Below are 22,811 nucleotides of genomic sequence, written 5' to 3' on the forward strand. Positions count from 1 at the left end.
TTCGTACTGCTCTTTAAATCTTTCACCGCTTTAAAGGTAATTTGTTCATTACCGCGTTTCGGAATTAAACGTGCGATGTAGTGCACGAATTGCCAGAGCAAATGTTTCAGGTAACGAAATGCTGTCATGTATTGATCGTTAAACAATTCTCGTGTGTTTCATGGAATTGTACGCGTATTATTGGGAGTACTATACAAAGTGCAGTGCGACTATCGTATTCTCGTTATTAGCACGTCATAATTAAGCTTATTTTCGCGAGTGTTGTGTCATACAGGTGCAATTGAAGAATTTAACTGGAGAGAGATGGCACTAATAAGGGATAGCATCAACTATGAAGCAACCATGAAGCGGGTGATTTATTAATCATATTTTATTCATACAATTTATCATTTTTATTCCGTTTGTTGGCTCAAAGAAATGATCTGTTTTCGACGATATTAGAGACGACGATCACAAAATAAAATCATGGTTGAAATTTCACATCGATTTTCATGGGCAGTTTGTCGAAGTTCCATATACATATTTGATCAAGAGATTTTATATGCACGTTAATAAATAAAACTCTGCGAAATTAATGAAGGCTTTTCGCGCGTCTCTCTTTTCCCTTTCTTCGTTCTCCGCACGTTAAAGAGAAAAACGTAATTTTTGCGAGTTTGCGCGATTCGTGGAGTTTGCGAAATCGCCGGACAACGCGACGGCACGCGGTGTGCAAAGAGAATCAGAGGAAGCCAAAGTTAATGAAATGCAAACGAGCGTAGGAAGTGGCGGATTTGCGTAGAGCGCGGCTGGCCATTAACAAGCACAAAACAAACGCGTGAACAAATAAACGCGGAGATACCGTGGATAAAATAGTAGTTCGATGGCTCCTCTTTGTTGCACGCGTCCTCCTCAACATTACGTGATCCGTGTTGAGGAGGACGGAGGAACATGAGTGACGAGACGAGGTAATCCGAGAGGGTAGTGACCGATGCAACGACCAAAAGAGAAAATTAATAGATGGATATTTATTAAATTAAACCGCGCGCGTCCCGAAACACCCGGAAGCGAATCGGTATTTGTTCATTGTCTCGCCCATTTAATTGCAAACATCAATATGTTTTATTTGCGTCTCACCCTCTTTTCGCGGGTGTACCACCCTCTGCGCCGTTTCCCCTGGAAATGCAGAGAATATCCATAATTTTTTTTCTCTTATGCCGTTACACTCTGCGGCCAAAACGTGCTGTTCGGAAATTTAACGGGCTTATTTGACTCGAACAAACATTGTCCGCTCGTTTGGAGTTATCGTCGAAAAAGGGACTGATTTTTTGGTTTTAAAGGCAAACGTTAAAATAATAAATCGGAGTTGGCCGGATGATTAATTTTCTCTCTCTATTACGCTTTCTCGTTTTAAAAAATAATCTATAATATACAAATATATATTTCTCTGCAGTAGGAAGAAATTAAATTTAACAATATTTCATATTATATTAATCACTTTGTTCTTCCATCAAAAGAGTGTTATATTCACGATCGTACGGATTTACACGAAAGCCTTTCTCTTGATATTTGAAGACTCACGTCCTTCGATTGTACGCCAACGCAATGCTTTGTAGGCGGATATTTTTACATGGAATACCGATTTGCCGGTCGATCTATCCAATTTTCTTATACAATCGACGTGTAATCTTCGCGGTAATTTCTTACAATTACACATGGCACCTTTCACTCCCGTTCCTTTCCGATTTGCGTGTAATCGTCTTCTTAATTTATGAATGTGCGAGTAATATCGGATTGCAGTCATTATCAAAACTCTCTCATTATCACACGGAAAGAACAGTTTTACTGAAGTATCTAAAAATTTAGATACAGATCTGAAAATCATTTCGTTGGATTATTAAAATAGTTATGTAGGACGTTAAACTCTGGTTTCCAGAATATCAAAACTTTTTGCAACATTGCTCATCATGCGTAAGTTTTTTACATAATTATTTCGATGGTGCAACACAGACTTTTATAACTAGACTAGTTTATTTCGTCGCCATGTTTGTTACCAAGCAGTACCCCCCGGATTACCATTTTCACCACTCACACATATACTCAAATCACGTAGTATACTCACAGATAATACGCATACATGTGCATGGGCGAACATATAGTAGGACTTCTCGGCACTACTTTTAGCTCTTTCTAATAGTCAAAGTGAGCAATTATGTGAAGTCTAATTATAGTCGTTATGGAAGTCTGTGTGGTGCAACATATTATTTTCAAATCAGGGCACGTATCACGAAATTATTCGAAATGGATTCCGATCGGAATTATTCCATTTTCCCTAGAAAACACGATAAAAATTTAAAGAATGATTGAATAATTCCGCGACTGGAATCCATTTCGAATAATTCCATAATACGTACCCCGTAGCAACCTAAATTTTTAAATATTTGAGCAAAATCATTCTTTTCATGCAGAGATCTCAGGATACAATAGCAAGCAGATTATATTTAAAAATTGTTTTTTTTTTTTTTGCAGACGTTCATTACTGAGCTCAGATAAATTCGATAATCAAAAAATAAAATTTTTAAAAATAGAATTATTATTAATTAAAGATTTAAAGAATTTTAGACAATTATAATCAATCGTTGTTCCATGCATTCGTTTTAAGCTATTTTTAGCGAAATGGTTATTTCATATAATTATTATACGATTATTTGCATAATTTATTTTATACCATCGAATTTTACTATAAATTTCGTATAATTTGCAATAAATCTATTTTTAAATGATGATATACAAATAAAATAAAGTTCTAACCAAGAGGATCTTTCTATTTCCATTATTCTCGTCATCGAATGCTAAAATTCCATCGAAATATCTGATACTATGTTGGGCTTTATTTAGGGATTAACATGAAATTGCACGTATGCTTGAAGCTTAAGATTACCTCTCTGTTAGATTTCATAAATCCATCGAATACCAGTAGCAATGCAGCACGAGAGATAATATAAAAAATATTGAGGGGATCGAAGAGATTGGGAGAGACGCGAGGGGCATCAAGATATTCGAAGTTACCGTGGAAGGACTCGCGCGATGACGTCGCCGACTCCTATTTCACGTCATTTTCATAAATTAAGCCTTATATCAGAGGGCCCAGACGCGAGACCACGCGGCCGTAACTTCGGGCATTACAATAATAAAGAGCCGGGTTAGGCCCGGCCGGGAACGCGCGCCAGAGACGAGGACGGGTCGCCGTAAGTTCGGGACATTTCCATAATCCGGCCGCGATGGTACCACCCGGTGCCCAATGAAAAGCTCGACTTTACGCGACACATTGGACCCCGCATTCGTGCAACCCTAAGTGTTTGCGAAGCGCGTGCCTTCTCTCGACTTCTAACGATTTGTCCCAAACTCGAAATTTATGCCGTTCGAAAGCGGCGTTAAACTTTGTCGAAGTGGTACATCGACTTGCACAAGCGAGTGTACCTTTGTGATAACAAGTTGTGAGTAGTATCGAAAAAAGACTTCCAAAAGTTTGACATGTAATTTAAATAAACTATTACCGATAAACAACGTTGTAAATAAGTTTCCGTGTACACAATTGAAATTAACAGCCCGTAAAAATAATCCTATAAAATCTCTGAGAAGGTTTGCAGTATTTTCCATATCAGGTATAGAATACTTCTGATTGTAAATTTTATTTCCAACTATAAAACTTTTATATCGAAATTATCGGTGGAAAAAATTATTCTTGGCAGATATTTTAGAATTTTCTTAAGAGATCCAAGTCCTAGGGACTACGTTTTTAGTATAATTTGATTACCGTCCCCCCGTCTTTAAATAGCATCTTCCTACGTTATTTAATCTTGACAGAACCACACTCTGACCGATTGGATATGCTTAATCCTTCTTTTTACGTGCGATACATTATCGAGGTCCATGAAATTTTTTTATCGTAAACCTTCGTTCAAGCTACGATTGGACGGGACGGCCGGCGCGAGAAAGAGAAAGAGAAAGAGAAGGAGAAAGCCACTTCGAGATATTCGATTTGTAATCTTGCAGCACAAGTAACTTACTACCGCGACAGTACAATAGGCGTTACCATGGCATTACGTCTCTTAGCAAGCGAAATAGACGGCGCGCGACTGCAAGTACAGTTAAATCAATTAAGGACTCTCGACTCTGTGAAAGCAGCTATTACCGAACAGCTATGTATGCAACGTCATGTAGAAACACGTTGCTGCGAAACGGAATTACGCGTGGATACTGAAATGAATGTTTAATTAAATATCTGGATCAAATTTGTCGCTTAGCAAATTTTATCTTTATACAAGCTTGTATTTTATAATCTAAATTGCGGACACAGATCTTGTAAAATATATTTAAAAAATGATTGCGATTAAAATTTGTTTTCTAAACTACTCAAAGCTTCTGCACGGAAAAAATAATTTTGCTGAAATATTGAAAATGTAGTTAGATAGAAATCTGAAAATAATTTTATTGGACCATCAAAATAATTTTGTAGGAAATTCGACACAATGTTACAAAAAATTTGATATTTTAATAATCGGTTTGAGCGTTCTACATAATTATTTTGATAGTTTAACAAAATTATTTTGATATCTGTATCCAGTTAAATATTTAGATATTTTGATAAAATCGTTCTTTTTGTGTGATTACTTACCACAGATTTTAGATTAATGATATCAAAAGAGAAAAAAATATATAATAAAAATTCTTGCAAAATATATTAAAATAGAAATATTTTCTAATAAAACAATATTTGCATTTGATATAGTACACTTGTAAATATACCAAATTCTCCTTTTATTTTAGAATAGAATCAAATCATATTTATCTCAATTCAACAGCTGCTTATATAGCTTGTTTCGTTTTCTGGTTAGACATGATTCAATTTCAAACATATGGTTATTTATTGATTATCGCAACACAAGGAGAATTTTCGGTATATTTTACAAATCTATGCTATCGATTGCAAATGTTATTTTATTAAAAAATACTCAATTTTTTAATTTAATATAGATTGCAAAAATTTTCTTTATGTATTTTTATGGTTTTGTCACAATCCAAATAGTGAATAAACAGAAGTCTTAAGAGATTTAAAAATTATTTATTATGAAAAAAAGAAAAGTTTTATTTTATTAATTAAATATTTTTTAAAATATCTTCATAGTTAAATATTTAATTTAAATCAATTCATATTAGGACATTTTATTCGCATATTGTCACATATGAACTTTTACACATGGAATAAAAAATAACTTTTTTTGCAAATATTTCTTTCCGGGAGTATTATTAAACGCAACGGTCCATATTCCGATCACGTCACATGAATCATAAACGGTCGCATCGTTTCGCGTTTCAAGAAAACCTTAATTACATTCCACCCGCATAGCCGCCGTCCATGTTTCGGAAAGATCGGTAGCCTGCTGACGAACGATCGCAGACGGTTCATAAATAAATTCGATTGCCTTGACGATCGTCTCGAGACCAACCAACTCTTTTCATATGACGAGTCATGCGGCGGGCATGTTTGCGCACGTCTAAGTCTTGCCGTGTGGCCTTCAATGTGTTGCAACCTCGTCGGGTATCCTTTAAGCGTGCCAGGACACGATGCGACGCGAATACCGATTTCAGCAATGAAGGCCGACTCCGAGAGGTCTTCCCCCACAGAATCTCCTCGGAGCTTCTTGTATTAGCAATAACTCAGAATTATTAGCTTATCGCGACTCTTTACGCCGCACGTATGCGCGTGTACACACATAATGCAATGCAACGATCGACGCAACGCAACGGTCAGAAACTGCAGCATCCGAGGAGGACAGCGATGGCGAGGATTGCCGGTTTATACGTGACGGCATACACACGGTCCCACTGCCCCCCTCGCCTTTCTTTATATACGTATGTACCGGCACTCGTGAATTTTGTGTAAGCATTTTTGAAGTGACTTCCAACGTCGCATTCTGGCGAGCGTCTTCGGTTGCTGGCTAAGCCGAGGGAAGACGACGTGTGTCTGTAACGTCCAATATTTCCCTTCGTGTGATTTCAAGCAGAAAAGGCTACGGTGTTCGTGCATTTTTTTACGATGCCCTGAAAATGTGAATATTTCTATGCGACTTTAAAATGCACAATTTAATTCTAAATATTTCCTTCAATAAAATCTTTTTTATTAGATACTTTAAAGCCCCTTGATATTCTATACAGATTTCCATGCGATCGAAAAAGAATTTGAAGATAACATTGCGACAGAGAGTAATTATCATTACAAAGATAGAAGTATACGATTTTAACATAAGTGGAAAAAATATTTTTAACGAAGATATCCTATTTAAAACGAAGTTGATCTTGAAATCTCTGAAGCGCCTCCACCTAGACAAAAATTATTATCACCATATGATAGCCCCCTTTACATCGTATAATTTTGGTTATATAAATTTTTCTCTACACCTTATAGATTAGAAGATATTTCAGGTGGTAATAGTTATTGGGACACCCTGTATGTTGGAGACAACATTAATTAGCCGTGGCACTTCCAGATAAATGTTCTAAAGTTTTAGTTACTGCAATTTTTTCTATTATTGCAGAATTTAATATCATTTACTGATACTTTCATATTTAAACGATGTTACTTGTGCCGTTTATCTTTAAAATTCATAATCTCTTGAATTAACACGTAGAGATAAAAAGTACTTTTATATTTTTACGGTATTCTCGCAATTGCACAATACTTTCTGTGGATTTTTTTTTCATCATGTTTAATGCAAATATCTTGCTGCGTGTACATCTTTTGTGAATATGCATTCAGTACTATCGCACGATGTGCAGCTCGACCGATCAATATTCACCCTTTGCAGATTTTGAATAAGAGTCATCCGAGACAATCTGCGAAAAAGGTGTCATCGACATCGAAGGTACGACAGAACGAAGGACTCCTGTCACGCATAAATACGGTCTTACTTTATTTCCCACGACGTTCGAGTGGTCACGACGTAATCCGCATCGAGGCGCGGCCATTGTCTATGCTAACTCTCTTGACGTGGCCCCGTCGTGTCCGCCACTCAAGCTCAGACTCTCTCGACAGGCGGACGGTGGACGCGGATAACTCCGCTTGCATCCTCGTGCGAGCTAATTGCGGCTTTGAGAGTCTGAAACGCGAAGGTTTCGCCAGTTGCCTAGGATTACCCGACTCAGAGCTCTCGTGTCTTAAAGGGATATAATCAGGTTTGCTAAAGCTTTCCATAATTCGTTGTTAAATGCCTCCGGGTTCATAAGCTGAATACTAAAGTAGCGCTATAAAATTTTTTATCCACAAGATCGTGAGCTTGAACGAAATGAAATATATATTTCAATGAAATATCACATTTAAGAATAATTTTAGAATAATAATTACATCGAAGTTAGTAATCTCGAAAGAAGTAATCTCTTTCAAAAGAGTTTCAAATTAAATATTATAGCATCTGACAAATGATACATGTAGATACGAGTGATAAATGGAGAAAAAGATCTTTGACGAATATCCGCATTGACCGAAAATAGGATTATTTCTTTTAATTAAAAAGATTTATGGTAGGTACATTAAAGATATTCGATATACAGCAGCAATAAATCTTTAATAACAATATGTACACTGGCTATATTTTTACGGCAGCTGCTCAATTTTGAAATTAATTATTTCCTGATTCTCTCAACATTCTATTTCCATCTCGTCTTCTACGGACGCCCACTCGTTTCTCGCTTCACCTGCCTCACAGTCGCGACTTTTAATTAAGGATAGACAACTATACGAAACTTGCCATGCCATCCGGATCAGGAATTTTGCCAGGATACAACGAGACCAGCTAGTTATACGCGTCTTCTCGGTATGAATCAGGATTAGTTTGTTCCTTAGACAGGATCGTGATTTAAGGATGACCACACCAGCCGCCAGAGTTGCAGGAATAACTGCGTGCTCATGCGTGTGCTCACGGGCGTATCTCGGGGGGAGATAAAAAAAAGAAACGAAAGGATCATAATAGCGTGTCGGACCGCGAATACGGCGCCTTCCTATCAAAACACGATACAGCGTTTAGCTTATTATTTATTGCTACTTATAGCTTATTAAAGCCGCAAGGGAAGCCGTACGCGTTTCTTAGCGCTGTCAGTCCACATTTTCGAATGCACGAGAAAGAAGTGCGTGTTACACGAGCGAGAAAAGTTAATGAACGCCGTTATTTCTTTTTTATCGTTAGATGATCTATGATGATGCGCGGGTTATATTCCTAGTTGCGTCTTCGACGATGAAATATAGTGAGATTAACGGAATGTCCACGCTTTGATCGTAAGAGAACTCAATCACGGATTTTATGAAAAGATTTTTTTATTGTAGATTATACCGGAGGAATCTAGAAACGTGAATTATCTACCTTCGGTTTAAAGTAAATCTGAAAAGATTCTAAAATTCGTGTGAAAAATTGATATTTTTATCATAAAAGAAATTAGCATATTAATTTAATTATTAATGATTTTATTTTATTCATATTTTAATTGCTTATACAATATAATAATAAATATGTTTTGATTGAAACAAAGTCTATTTCTGTTTGTCCATGAAATTCAAGAAACAGAGAATGAATGAAATGAAACTGTGATATTCACACTCATAGTAAAAGAATATTTGACGCAGTGCGTTTTTATAACGAACTCAGTAGTTTCAGTTTCGTTGATTAAAACTTCGTTAATTAAAATATTTCATTGTTACGAACAACATCTCTACTTCGCCGGAAAACGTCGTGGCGTCCGCATAAATGTACGTCGTGTATTCGAGCTTAATTGAACAAGCCGGAGAGTTGGTTTGTATTTTCGAGTCTCTTTAGTCTCTCTCGCCCCCTGGCTCTCTCTCTACTTTTCTCTTTTTCTTTGCTTCTCTTCTCATCTTTCCCTTTTTTTTATCGCACTAGAAATCGTTAAAAATTAAGTGTTTTCACGGCCTACTCCTCTTCGTCGTCGTCGTCCTCGTCGTAGCCATTTGATCCTTCGTGATGTCCCTCCCCGCGTAAATCGAGCTTAAGTTCATTAATTTCACAAGGCTTTCGGGCGTTTCGGGGCGAAATCGTCTCGACGACGAAAGGATTAAAATTACGGGCCGAGAGCATCAAGCGTTGCCCGAGCTAAACGTCAAATTACAATTAACGATGAAGTGGCTTCGCAGCCCCGACCTTCGCGCAATCAACTTAAGGACCGTAGTTTGCTCGATGATGTTACTCTTCTCCGATCCTCCTCTTTTCCTCTTATGGTTTCGTTTGCTCTTCCGCGTGTGCAACGAGACTAGACGAGAAAGCGAAACATCAAGGAGTTATGAAATGTTTTCGAATTATGTTCAAAGAGCGATCACTCGAACCAAATCAATAAATTCGTTCTCTATAATTTGTATTAATTGGCATAACTTCTGGGGTGTTTTCAAACATTCCGGATAGACCAATGAAAAATGCCACGCCGAAGAATTCGAAAAAAGAATCATCCGTTGAATTATTCGCAAACTTCGCCCCGACTTTATTCCGTGTGCATTCGTCGCTCCGGACAGCCACGATTGTCGCGAAGTCTTAAATCCTTCACGAGAGATGTAAGAATCGCTAGTCACCCTCGCCAGCTTTCAGAAGTTTATAGAATTTAAAGCGTCTCGTTGAAAAGGATTTCAGTACACTGTGACTGGTACTTGTCACAGAGATATGCGGCACCGAGAGCATGGCAATCCGTATAATATTATCTATTATACGTGATATGCACATCGCGCAAGATTTATGACGCAACTTTCACCGCTACGACAAATTGGAGGCACGAAAATAAAACTCACTCGCGTACAATTTAGTCTCGGTTTGCTGTAATATTCTTTTCATTAGATTGTGCTAATTCGAGGAATAACCTGCAGCTCTCGTAAAAAGATATTTACGGCTGAATTTCTATTTTCATCCAGGAATCGGGATTCTCTCGATCGCATTTGTGCGTTCTGCTGCCACGCAATGAACGCAAATAGAATCCGTAAATGCCAAAGTCTAATTTTCCCGGGGAATAACGAGCCGACTACGTCTCTCACGATAATTGACTTCCGGCCGTCTCGCCTCGTGATGCTAAACTTTTCTGGAAATGCATGGAGCGGTGAGGACGGACGCGAGAGCAAAGTCTGGCGAAGACTGGGAACGAGGTGAGAAGCGCGAGTTGAACGTTTTACGGATTTCCTCTCTCGCATTCCGAGACGGAGGAACGAGACGCAGTCGGCGCAGTCTGGGAAATGTAGTTCGGACATCGTATTTCCTTTTCGCTCGACAAAAGCGCTGTGGAGCAACTTCGCAAATGCGACGAAATCCGGTCGCGCCCCTTACTTACTGTCGGTCGCCGTAATATTGTTGGGAACTTTTGCGTTCGCCGAGAGGCATTCGCTTAATTGCCGGCGGGGACGTCGACGACGATGAGGAATCTTCGAACAAGGAGCCAAGAAGACGTATTCATTTAAATTCGCTGTATAACGAGCAATAACGTTCTTGTGCAACGTTGGTTTATCCGCTATTCAAACGTGTTTTCTATGCGACATCGTTCTCGACCTGGAGTTGCAAATACATTAATTATATAATATAAACGCTCGTCTTTTGATATAGTTTTCATCTAAGAATCCTCAAAATTTTCCACGAGCGTAAACTCATTCAGTATCCTGATGGTTTTGAAATATAATATTCGCATATCGCGTTCATGCTGCGCATTTAACTTTGTGAAAGAGCACATTAATAAGCACTCGGTACGTTCTATAGAAATCTCAGCCAATCCGGTTTGAGAGTTGAAAATTTCAAAACGCGAATGGCTAATTACATTTTGCAAGAATAATATTAGGATATCATTGTTCGCATGCAGCTTCCTATATTCTAATGAATAAACGGCATTTCCGCTTCAGTATCTTAAATGCAAACTAATGCCAATTTAGCACAAATAAAATTAAAGCATAACTAATATCATTTAATAATTCAACCAACTCCTTTATCTTTCTCCTCTTACAATCTCTTTATCTTTCTCCTCTTACAATCTTAATCCTTTTCACAGCTTATAGCGAATTCAATCACTTACACTACGCTAGATCAGTGAATACTAAAAGCTGTTTTACATTATTAGCAAAGTTAAATGTAAAAGTTAAATATAAATATTTTAAACGATGAACTATCTACTAATGATACTGTCACGTTATTTAATAAAATGTATATATATCATTTCATTGTCAAAGTTGATTATATTGTATCACTGCATTGAGATATCTTATATATAAAACACTTTTAATATGCACTCATTCAGTGTAGTGATCGAATTCATCATTAGTATAGGGACTTTAGTATAGGGACTTTGGCATTCATTCTTCTTTTACGTTTCACACGGAAATCATCGTCGAGAAAGAGGAACCGGAGTAATACGTCTGCGAAGTTGGTGAGCGACCGAAGGAACGAACATCAGCTTGAAAAAAGAAGTATTTAATTTTAAGTTATTAAAATGTTTTATTCTTGACTCCATTTTTTAAACATTTAAAGATGTTTTAGTTTTAAACTTTTTCAATAGACAAAAAATTACGTGTTTGGATTTAAAACGCAGTGTTTTAAAAAATAGTTTTAAGTGTTTAAAAAATAGAGACAAGAATAAAACACATTTCTTTTTATAATGAGAACGGCAGGGGGAAGGACGCACGAGGGAGTTTTAAGAGACTGTGAACACGGAGGTCCCGCTGCGAGCGCGAGCTACCCGCGCCTGGGTGGCGCGTACGCGGTATGGGCGTAATGGGGCAACTTGTCAGCTACCGCGGCTCGTCCGTCAGAGGACGAAAGGTATACTCGGCTCCACTACTCGCCAAGATAGGAAATGACGCTCGGTGGCAGGCGACCGCGCTTCCCTTTTCCTAGAGAACAACGATCCGTGCTCCGCTTCGCGCTGCTCTGAGCTCCGTATTCGTGCCGAAGACGCAACTGATGGTACGAGGAATCGGAGCTTGATATCCCGGACACGTAGACGTGCGAGACGCCGAGAGAGAGAAGAAATACCGGTACAAGCTGTGAGCGAGAAAACGTGGATCTGCTATTGCGAGACTCTGACGAGAACTCCCATCATACTTCACCCTTTTCTAGAGTTCGCCACCGCCGTTAACAAACAACATTACTAATCTTCAGTGTACAATCAAAGATTGAGTTGTCGTCAGAATTGTAATTAGGTGATCTAATTGTAGAAAAAGATATCAAGATTACGATTAAGATATTAGGGATAGAATAATCGAATTATTATCATCGTAAAATAAGTTTGATGCAAATATAGCATAATGAATTCTTTCTGTTCGTGAAATAAAGTTAAAATTTCTATCGAGAAGATTTATTTGTCACTTTTGCAGTGTTTCTCTACGGAGTATAAAAGACGTATCGATGCTAATATTTATTGAGACTAATCAAAAATACATATTATTTTTATCCGAAATAGAAATTCCGGGTAAAACTAATATAACCTAAATATTCTCAATCTTGATAAATAACAGTATCGATATTTCTTTTCTACCTATATTCACGTAAAAAAATTATATTTTCTAGACAATTCTAATAAATCTTGCTTGGCTTTTTACGTATAAATTAAAAATGTAATAAGACTAAGATGATAAGATATTCAGCACATAGTACTTTCGAGGAAATGCGTATGTTTATTGGAGCGCACGGTTGCGCGAAACGGTTTTGAAATGACGCACGTGCCGTGATTTACGCGTCCCAGTTGTTTAACAGCGAAATTATCGAACGCGCCGTCCCGGACAGCGCTCGCTTCGTTTCCTTTTTTATTTCACCTGTACCGTCGATCGACAATTACGCGATTGCGATCAGAGCCTGGAGCCAATAACGCGCCCGCTCGTTCTCATTTCCATAATTCACACGCGTTTCGCCTCTTTCGCGCCTCTCGCAGATCATTGGGACGACCTCGTCTGTACTCTCGCAGCTGCGCTCCCGTTACATCTGGTGCACCTTCGGGATTCGTGTTACGCAATATCGCGATTCATCAGCGGATGATATCCGGAAGAAGCGTTTTGCGAATACAATCGAGATGAAGTAAGGCTAGTGGCACGTAGAAAAACGTAAACAGTAAGACGAAGTAATAAGCAAATCAACATTTTTTATTTGCTTACGTTATTGCCTTATGTTCTCCCAGTGACTGGCTGATTCCTTTATTACTTATGTCTTATTGCTTGTGTTTTTCTATGTGCCACTAGCCTTAGGGCCATGGCACACAAAAAAACTTAAGCAGTAAAACGTAAGTAGTAAGCAAATTGGCCAATCATAGTAGAGACCATAAGGCTATATAACACAAGCAGTAGTCAATCCAACATGTTCTTTCTTACTGCTTACGTCTTACTGTTTAAATTTTTTTGTGTGCCACGGCCCAATCCATCTCGATCGTGTTCGCAAAACGCTTCTTCCAACTGTTCGCTGATAGATCGCAATATCGTGTAACATGAATCTCAAAAGAGCATTAAAAAATATATGACACATAAAAAACTAAGCAGTAAGACGTAAGCGGTAAACAATCTACATTTTTTATTTACTTACTGCTTATGTTATTGCTTTACGTTCTTGACTGTAATTGATCGATTTATTTATTGCTAATGCTTAAAGTTAGAGCGCAGATTTTTGCATAAAGCATAATACATAAAGCATAAAAAATTAACCGATCAGTTTTTTATTTCATGAAAAGAAAGGAAATCAAGGATTTTGAGTAGTTCATTTTTTTATACATTATGCGTTATGCAAGACTCCCGTCTTTACTATTTACGTTTTTCTATGTACCACTAACTTAAGCGCGCGACAATTATCGCACAGTCACCCGACGCGAATTTCATTAGTCTTGCGCGAGTCGTTTCATCCACATCGCGCAAAAACCGCAAAAGCCGTGTTCTCGTTGATTCTCACTCAAGAGGACGAGATGCGTCTATTGGTCTACGTGTAAAACATGCCCGATCGAATCAACAAACGACAGGAAGAGAAGCAAGGACGAGGGAAATTTTCGCTGACTGAAACGATGACTATCCTCGATTAAGCCCGATAATCATCCCTTTACGTGCAACTAATCTTCGAGCCGACAACAACGTCACGGTTATCCAATCCACGCGCGCTCGCGTTCGATGGCGGAAAGTCTCAGGGATTGGTTCCATCTCTCGTCATTTTCTCCATCTCATTTTAGCACGCGTGCTCGGCCACCGCTGTCATTCTCCTGCGAGTACTATGCCGTGTTACCGCGTCTGTCTGAGATGCTCGCCAACCCGAACCCAACCGGCCATAACTTCATCCTCGGCCTGGCTGACGCTAATTGGCGTACCGTGCCGTAATGCGGTCACGCCATTATCTCTACCCACTGCGAGAGACTGATATTGCATTACACCAAGTTGATCTTTCATCGTCGGCCCATTTCCTGGGCTCGGCTCGACGATTGGCCGCGGGCAGCGCGGAGCGGAGCTGCGCGCAGCGAGCGGCGAGCGGATGAACCGGAACCCAGCGACCTTGGAAAACGTGACTTTGTCATGGCCGATTAGGTGGTTCATCAACCTTGCCCTGTTACGATTCGCACAAAAAAGAACGCGCCATCGATCATCAGTCGATTGCACTAGGAATGAATGGGTTCTTGAGATAATTGTAGCGATCGAAATCAGTTTTTTAGATAACAGAGTAATGGTGTTACATTTATACTTCAAAATGACAGCAAAGATCGTGATAATTCATAATATTAGAATAGGTAATATATAAAAGTTGATAAGAACAAAGGACTCTTGATTTTAATAAACAATAAATATGATAAAGGGCATATAAGAGTCTAAATTACAAATTTTACGTTGAGAAAAATATTACATAATAAACATCATTATAGTCTAATCGATTAAAATTATTACATGTTTCGGCCTTTCGATTAGACCCTCTTCAGATATACCTATAATAATAAAAAATGCAACACGTATATGATGATCTCCATATTTAGTACTACGATCATATCTTGGTAACATCACTGCGTTTTTTATTATTATACATATGAAGAAGACTTAATCGAAAGGCCGAAACATGTAATAATTTTAATCGATTAAACTATAATGATATTTATTATGTAATATAATCTATTTTTCTCAACATAGAATATATAAAAGAATAAGGCTTCCAAGAAATAAATCATAAATTAAAAGAAAGTCCCATGCGAACCGATATTATCATAGATGGTCGTACGTAAAAAGTATATTAATAAAATAAATATATAGACATTTCGACCTATAATTTAGGTTCTCTTGAGTATAATATTATACTGATTGGTTAATACACACACAAAATAACTATTTCATTTTATAATAAAAACCAGAATTATTATTAAATAATAATTTATATATAAAACCAGAATTATCAATATGGATAAACATAGAACATTGTCGAATTAAAGAAAATGTCGTAAAAGACTAATGTTCAGATACAAAAAAATTATCATGCGTCTTTAGTGTTCGGCACAATATTTAAATCGTAAGTCGAAAATTAAATTGATAATATAATAACGATGAAACGATGAAATAGAGTGCGAAATAGTGTATGATACAAGATGTTGTAAACAAAGTGTATAATGATACAAGATATTATGAGCTCGTGAATGTGCGTAATATTAGTTTAGAATGCGGATTAATATATCAGTTGTTGCGGCCGCGATCACACTGTTTGTGGGGGCATCGTCGACATACCGGTCGCCAATCGTTCAGCGACGAGGTGGCTGGACGAGAGTGCCATAAACACCACATCAAGGACGTAAGATTTATAAATCGCTGGCTTTTATTTCGAGTTAAGCCAGCTTTAGGACTTGTCCCATTAGGTGTGGGGCTTCCAGCTCTCTCTCCTCTTTTCTCTTTCTTTCCCGTCGCGATCCAGCGTTGCTACGCCTGCACAAGCACCGTTTATACAAGGGTAGATTAAGAGGCTCTTCGTGGCTCCTAAATATCTTATTAAACAGCGTTGCGATGGTCTATTAACTCGCCTATACCTGGTACATTCTCTTTTTCCCTTCTTCTTTTTTCTTCTTTTCTTCATTCTCGTTTTTTCTTCGTTCTTTTTTTCTTTACGACGTACGGTGTACACGTCATTAATGTGTTTCCACTGCACGATTGCCTGAGCTTCTAACAGACAATTTTTCGTTATGCAGCCGCTATTAACACCATAGAACAAGGTATTAAAATGACTCGAGGGTGTTACTGAAAGACCCGCGTTTTACGCGTAGCGCGAACGATTCATCGGAAGTCGTCGATTAATTCGCGATTTTTTCCGATCGCCGACCGCGCCTTGGATCACTCCGACAGGAACGATTCCGAGAAATGGAGTCGCGCAGATTGCTTCTTTCATATAACTCTCACGGGCCTTCTATTAAATTGCTATCCGCTTTGTGAGCCTGCAAGGCATCGAGATAGAATCGGGCGAAGCTAGTAGAATCGACGCTGGCGACGTCGCGTCTCGCGGAAGAGCATCTCGCGTTCCCTTTGATTTCGCTTGGAGCTTTGAGCCCCATCACTTCGTGTGTCTCTTGCTATCTCCATGAAGCTTCTTCTCATTTCCTCTCACAAGAAAAGCGGTTCGTATTGCAAGCGTACAGACAAATACGGGTGTGTTGGATAATTTGTGATACAGTTAAAGACACTGATAGCTCATCGTATCAATAATTTTACAATGTTTCCTCGAGAAAGGTGAATGTAATAACTAATTATAAAAGAATCTCATTTATCACTTCGAAACATACTAAATATTGCTAAATAACATACTATGTGAAACGCGTACAAAATGCTTCTCCCTTAAGATGTTTGGTTTCCCAAATGCATCACATCCATCGGTCAGAACAGGGAAACGCAATTAAGAACCATGGTGCACGAGTGACATGTAATACATAAATATGTAATAGAAATGTTGTGAAATATAATTAAACGGGAGCTCGTTCGAAATGCGACTTTCAATTAGCGCTCTTCGTATGAGTGGCCAGTGTGTGGTCGTAAATAATTCACGAAACTTCATCCACGCATTGTGTTCCCGCCCGACTCCGCTGTCTCGAAAGTTTTCGGACGGGACCGTCTGACGGCGATGTTATACGTAGCTCCTGCATCGTAAACACGAACTCGCAGCCCTGAAGTAACAGACTCGCGTTCACCTGAACGTTGTCGTCGAGGTACATCTCCGTATACGCGGCAACTTTCCCGTCGTGTGACTTTTCGTGACTTCTTGACATGTACGTGAGACAGTTGAATACGTGTGGACGAGGATCCCCCATTAGATGTCTTTATTGATTATAGAAGCCATTAACGCTGGTTCATGAATTTAATTAAAAATGGAAATGCCAAGAACGATCTCGATGATATTAAAATTCATGCACCGAGAAACATGTCTGGTTGAAAATGGACAAAACCTGCAGAAAATTTTGATTATATCAATCTGAATTTCGGTTATCATAACTAGAATTTAGTGGGTTTAATCAAAAAATTCTGATTCATCCATTTTCAATTAGAGTTCCAATTAATGCAACCAGATATTTTTCTCAGCGTATTTTAACTCGCTGTCTGCAACCTAAATCTTTTTTGACATAAACGAAATTTATTTTCAAATTTTTCCGAAATAAAGAAGAATTAAAGATTCCCCCTCCTAAAATATCTTGTTATTTGTAAAAAAAACTATTCAGTAATATAATAGAGATGTTGAAAAGTAACCTTGAATTTTTGGCATTTTTTTAAAGCCTAGAACAGTAAAAGAAAAAAACTTGTCACTTGAAAAATCATAAACAAATAATAATTAAATAAATCAATCATAAGCATGCATTTTCTATAATAACAGTAGTGATGTTAAAATCTAAATAATATACCGTACGATAAAATTTTATTTTAGTGTAACAAAACGTTTAGCGAATAGAACTTTTATCCAAAACTTTTTCTTTCTAAATTATTAATTTCCACAAAATTATTAAAATAGGTATGAGAATTAATACTTCAAACTGGGAGAAAGAGTGAAGAATTCAAAATAATTTAAAATAGTCTCCGTTCTTCGAAACAACAGAGGTTGCCGTGGTGAAATTCGATACTTTCGCGAAAACTTGATTTAAAAGGAGGCGTTGCCAGACTGTCGGCGTATTAATTATGAGCGGTATGTTGCAGCGATGACGTGGAGAACGAAAGCCGCAACGAAGTCCGCGAGGCGAACGTTGTTGCGTCTGGCATGTATTGAATTTCAATTATTTATCGGGAAGCCGGCGCTAATTGCGACAGGAGCTCCCGCAAGAAACGGGCCGTGTCGTCTTTCAGCGCGGTGGATAGGCGACGTTACCGCATCTTGTTGCGATGGTAAGAAACGACGGGACGAAGGAATAGACGAGTCCTTGGAAGGCGACACCGGGCTACCTTGAAACGGGAACGTGGCAATTGCCGAGAGACGTGCACACACATGGGCAAGAATACTGAAGATCTCGTGCATAAGATCGAGGAGAATCATCAAACACGTGGGTGTAAACGTTATCCGGCGAGACGCAGGACACATCGCCACGATACGAATGTATTTCAGAAGCGCCGTGAAAACCGGATTACTCTTAGTGGATTATCGTCTACAATCGTTCGGAGTCGGATTACGTCTTTCGTCGCGAAATCCCTTCCTTTTATGGCACTCATCCATTAATCCTAAATTATTTTCTTTATTCGATAGGCAAAATTCCGTAAAATATGATTAAAAGAGACATCAGTCACGAAACAATAAAAAAAACGAAGAGATGTCCAAACTGTTCTATGTAAAAAATCAACAAGCATCGCACAGTGCTAAAACAAATATTTATATTATTACATTCGGAATATTCGGAAAAATGCAATTTGTGATATTCTCATTTATTTTATAAAATTCTTGTTTATGCTCTACCGATGTAAAAAAAAAATTAAAAATTATACCGATATTTTTCTTACGACACGTTAAAAATTCATTTAAAATTTACTTGATTTCAATATACATTTGCGATTGTTTTTCAAGATTAAAAGATTATAGTTTCATCTCATCGATTACTGTGCGATTGACAATGGTAAAAATCACTACACATGGAATCACTGCAAAGATTCTAGAGTTGGAATGAATATCCCTCGTGTGTGCAACGAGCAATAATAAAGTCATCGCGCCTGTAAAGGGCAGCGCGATGAATCTCGCGCGAGCCATGCTCCATTCATCGGCTCGCTTTGCAGGTGCATTCTCGGCGACATAAACCCAGCGTGCGTCTCTACACTTGCTATAATCACTTTGCCCAACGTTCCACAATAATTGCGACCGCAAAATGGTCCAAAAGCATCCAAGGTAGTTCTCTCGTTTGTCATCCTCGTGCACGCACTTCAGCAATGGCGCATCCCCACTGCAACGCAAACAGAGACACTAACAACAAATATGTGTATACATGTTGTGTTTGCATTAGATACAATGTCGACTAAAAATTTAAAATCATCTTTCGCAAAAAGATGATAAAAACAGGCACCAAACCTGTCTTATAATTTTAATATATAGATTTTCTTGTAGACATTTTTATGTAAATTTTCTTAATCCTTTCTGTTATTTAAATCATTGTGTTTGTAATGTTAAACTTTAGACTTTCGACCATTGCTGTAGTATATTTTATTCACGATCCACGGGTACGTTCATGCGGCGCCGCAATAATTACATTTGCAGGCAGAGACAGGCAATCGTACGCGGTTGCTGAGCTACACCGCGTGCGATGCGACGCAAATCGAAGGTTGGCGCATGGTGAACGCCTTGTCGTTCTAGCAATGGCATGTTGCCGGGGTTAATTGTATTGGCTCCCTCGGCCTCATTCTCATTCAATCGTGATCATTACCCGCCGGGAGAAGATCCTCCTACGTGTCGTTTCGGTCGAAAGTGCATGGAGCGTGGATGCACACACGCAACGACATTTTCTTCGGCCTTAGACAGGGCACTCACCTATACCAACGAGTGCCTCACCTATCTCGGTCACGCGTGTCTCCGCCCGTGAGTATATGGCGTTCGTGTGTCGAGAAAGGGTAGACGCTATTCCGCAGCTCATTCGACTGCCGTTGAGACTAGCTAACGAACGTACCAGTGTGCAGGAACGTTTCTCTCTGTTCAGTCTATCGATACAAATTAATAGCCTGACCAAGGAGCCCGACACAGCTCCACGTGGAAAAGACGCCTGAGGACGCTCGGTTGCCAACGTATCGCCTTGAGGTGCATCATGATACAACAGAGAGAGTGAGCAATAGATAAAACTACTGTTGTATAATATCTAGATGCAACGAGATAACGAATAAATATTAATAAATAAGTAAAAAATAAATATTATCGGAAAGTGAAAGTAAAACATGTAAAATATGAAAAATGATAGGTATAGATTTAAGCTAATAGTGAATTTGGTAGGATGAACTAATGCTCACTAGTACATATTAAAACCGTTGTACACTGATTTAATCTATGTGTAAAAGTAAAATGTAAATATTTGAAATTAATAGATATTAAAAATAGATATTTTATCCAACAGTACAATAAAGTATAATTAAGGATTCCGCAGTTTAATTCTTTATTTATATTTGTATTAACTCTTAGTACACACAATCGGTCATTCGTGTCCTACGCATTTCTTGGCTGCCTCTTGTATTCAATTGATTTATTCAAATAAATGGTCTTGTTTCTATATTGTTTCTACACATTTCTTTTCTTTGCAATGTTAGGAGAACAGCTGATTTTTTTATCAATTAAACGATATTTTCCTTTTTCTTAATAAACAATTTTAAAAATATTTTTTAAAGATATAAGAATTACTTAACAAGTTTTATGTACTTCTAAAAGCGAAAATTAACTCAAACACGAACGACTCATCGCGTGTAATAAAAGATTGAAAAATCATCGTATGTACTAAGAAGATTAAACATAAATCTTTTAGTTTGTGTATGACTGCTTTAACGTACACTGAGTGCGTCTAATCGAATTTGTTATAAATATCCTAGATTACAGAGAATTAATTTTTTTAGAAAACTGAACAAAAAATTTGAAAAATTCTATCATGAAAAAATACTAGAGCATCTCGATCATGAAATATCTCCTTTCTCTGACAGAGAAATAGTTTTAATAATTTATAATATATCTTGAGGAAACATTAACAGAATCAATATCCAAAGTTTTTTATCGCATGTAAAAATAACGTATCGTATATTTAATTTACGACACTATTCATTCTGATCTTCGATCGTACGATACCGGACATGTTTGAATACGTCACGGACGAGGAATATAAAAATTATTCGCGGTAGCATAAATATCGAGATAAGTGACATCGTAAGAGCAACATAAAATCGCGGGTATGTAACACACACGCGTGGATAACGATAAAATTGCAGTCATCGGTCGTCATTCGCCTTCATTCGGAAGGGTTACGCGCGAGAAATCAACACTCGACTATGAAGACGATCCGCCGTAAGAAGCGGATTTCTACGGCGCGGACCTATATCGAAAATCCGTTCTTTATATCCAATGCAGCGACCAACGCGAGAACGTGGAATCGGCTAAGGCGCATAAATAACTAGTCGGTAGCTGCGAGCAACCATCTCGACGAGTCAGAATCGATGTCGAACAAGCGCGGTTACTAACAGGGATACGCGAAATCGGAATTCCTCTGAGTTGCTCCGAGATCGTCCATTACTCTTGGGTCGTTTTCTATCCACGATGGTAGGCCGTCACGGATGGACATGAGGGATCGCCCAGGGCTCCCCAGGTAGCGCGAGCCGAGGGTCTCGATCCCTGAACAACAACGAGCTGTGACAATCATAAATCCTGCTCCAGCGACGCTTTTTTCGGGCTTTCCCGCGGACGATTCGTCGTCTCGATTCGCGACTTAGTCTTCGATCTCGCGCCCGAAAGAGAGAGATCCGTCGGTCGGTCGTTTTGTTTTATTTTATTTTCTGTGAAGCTCGAGCTAACTCCTCCGGACCGCAGAGGGCAGGATGACGGTGAGAACCACGATTTGCGTTTTATTCTGTCGCTCGTTGCGCCTGAATTTATAGCCTTTCCGCCGCTTTGCCGGTCAACCGAGGCAGAGAGACGCCGTTTGTGGGCCGCTAAATTATTCGCCGGGTGTATCCGCGTCCGCCGCCGATGCCTTTTGTCGAAAATACGCGAAAAATATCTACGTCGTATTTACATATGTATAGAGATATCGCCGGATATTTTTACGGTGAGCTGGCGTCTCTCGGATGACGAAGAAAAGGATTTAAATTAATCTTCGACTTGGGAATTTTTTCGACTATGTACGCAAAGATCTATGATAGTGAGAAATGAATTATAGTTTTATCGTATACTTTTTACTTTATAAATAATACTAAATATGTTAATTTGAATATCATATGAGTTCGCTATACCGCTATAAAAAAAGATGCATTATATTAATAATGCATTATATTATATCAATAATAGTAATAATCGAATAATAATAACTGTTTGTGTTACAATATTAACAATAATTACCATAATACGTTAATGTTAATAAATAATATTTTATAATCCTCATAATTAATGGAAAAGATCTTGTAGTTCAAATATATCCTGCTGTTGAGAGAGAACGTGATATTATTAAATACAAAGTAACATAAATCCAATAGAAGTCTCGTCAATTCGGCGCTTTTCGCATGCAATTCAGCTAACTTGATTCTTGCACGACTAGATGTGAACTTTTTGATTGTCCCGAGTTAGTGGTAACGGTCTATAATCGCCAGCGAGATTCAAAGGTAATCGATCGAAGTCCGAAGCGGA

The sequence above is a fragment of the Mycetomoellerius zeteki genome, unplaced genomic scaffold (assembly GCF_001594055.1).
Source record: "Mycetomoellerius zeteki isolate Tzet28-1 unplaced genomic scaffold, Tzet1.0 scaffold437, whole genome shotgun sequence".
In the NCBI taxonomy this organism is placed as follows: Eukaryota; Metazoa; Arthropoda; class Insecta; order Hymenoptera; family Formicidae; genus Mycetomoellerius; species Mycetomoellerius zeteki.